This window comes from Nyctibius grandis, chromosome 4 (assembly GCF_013368605.1).
Source record: "Nyctibius grandis isolate bNycGra1 chromosome 4, bNycGra1.pri, whole genome shotgun sequence".
Classification (NCBI taxonomy): Eukaryota; Metazoa; Chordata; class Aves; order Nyctibiiformes; family Nyctibiidae; genus Nyctibius; species Nyctibius grandis.
The window spans coordinates 46,435,891-46,437,746 of NC_090661.1; positions in this window are offsets into that span (position 1 = coordinate 46,435,891).

Genomic DNA, 1,856 nt, shown 5'->3' on the forward strand with positions numbered 1-1,856 from the left:
CCCATGTTCAAGGAGGGTGAATTCAGCCAGAGCTGAGAGGGGTTTGGACATCAGGCCATAGCCAGAGGGAGGTGGGAGCTTCAAAGCAGCACAGAGAGAGGTCTGCATCTTCCTCTCCACCCAGGCATAGAGAAGATAGGCCTTAGGTGCTGCTTTCCCTTTGTGGTGAAAGGCAAAGCTGAAGGGGATGTGCTTGTACCTGGGGCTGAAGTTAGGCATGATGGCATGCAACAGGTCAGAGAACAAGCCGCTTCAGCATCCAGAACAGCCCTGGTGCTTTGGGTCACCCCACATCACAGGTGTCCTGGTGTTAGAGAGCCGGGCAGACCTTCGGGCAGGCTCACCCCCTCTGCCAGGAGCGGGATGCAGGGCCTGGCTGGCCTGAGGAGCAGAGGGAGCTTGTTCAGAAGGAAGGGCACCGACAGGGATTTCCATCAAGGCAAGCTGCAATTTGAGAGCAGCGGGAGCCCGTATTGAGTTATCAGAGGAGGGGCTGAGATTTGTGTGCCCTGCTAATGGCATCTGTGGATGGTCTGATGAAAAAACCTGACATCTTACAGGGGAAAAAGGCTGAGGCAGAGCAGGCATGCATAGGAAATGAGAGACTTCACTTGTGGAACGATGAGGCTGCTTGGGCTTGACTTTGTGGAGGAGCTGTAAGCCCACAGAACTGCATTTCCCAGGGGGGACAGAGCCATTGTAGGTCCTCACCTAGCTCTGGGGGCAGCTCTGATACAAACCTAAGTGTGTGGTTTGGGATGAGTGCACCTGCCATTAAATAGTGTCTGTCTCCCACACTGGTGTCCAGCCTGTTTGCCAAACATATCAGACCTGCAGACCACAAGTGGTGTCACACTGTGAAGAGTAAAGAGGAGACGTACCAGCCCTCTCCTCCTGCTGTTGATCCCATTGGTGTGCCTGGCTGAGAACAGCCCTGCTTGCAGGGGGAGCCTTATTCTGCTCTTCTCTTGTGCTCTCTGGGAAGGGAGGAGAACCTGGTCAGCAAGTTTTAGGAAATCCAGATGCTCTGCCTCAAAAAACACTATCTATGCATGGCCTGAAGAAAAGGAAGGCAGGAAAAAAAAGCTGTTTGGAGGCAGAGAGGCAGCTTAGCTCTGCTACAGTGGGTGGTGGGAGGTCTCAGCATGGAGAGATAGGCTCCAGTGTTTCATGGCAAGCCACCACCTCCTGCTCCACCATGGCCTCATTTAGTGCTCCCAGTCCACCCTGTGGTATAGAGACATCTGAAGTGTTTGGGAGGAGGCAGAGCCCAACTCAGCTTACTGGAGGGGACAGCTCCGACAGCTGCCCAGCAGTGAGGTGGGATGGGATGTGATATCACCCTCTTGCAGCTGACAGCTGCAGGAGAAAAACCTTCCTTGGCCCATCAGATACACCACAGTGCAGCTCCTTACTGGCAATGGGCCTTAATTCTGGGAAGGAGACAGTCCCACCACCCAAGGCTAGCACGGAGGGGACCCTAACTCTCACAGATGAGCCGCCCCAGGCTGCTCTCGTGGCGGCAGAGGACCAGGGGGGCTGCAGTGGGGGGCTGTGGGGAGTGAGGGGATGGGGATGAGCGGAGGGAGACGAGCAGGGGTGAAGCAGAGGGGTCCCGGGATGCAGTGCAGCCCGGGGTGAGTGGGAGCAGAAGCAGGCTGGTAGAGCCTGGCTTGGGCACCACGGTCCCTGCAAGGATCCTGGGCACCCGCTGAACCTGGCTCTCGTTCAAGAGCAGCCGTCAGGACTCAGATTAGCATGAAGGTTATTTTCAGTCAAATACTTCTACAGCCCACCCCTTTCCCCTCCCTTAAAGGGATTGAATTTCTTTTCCCTGTAGTGCTCTGGGAGAGAGG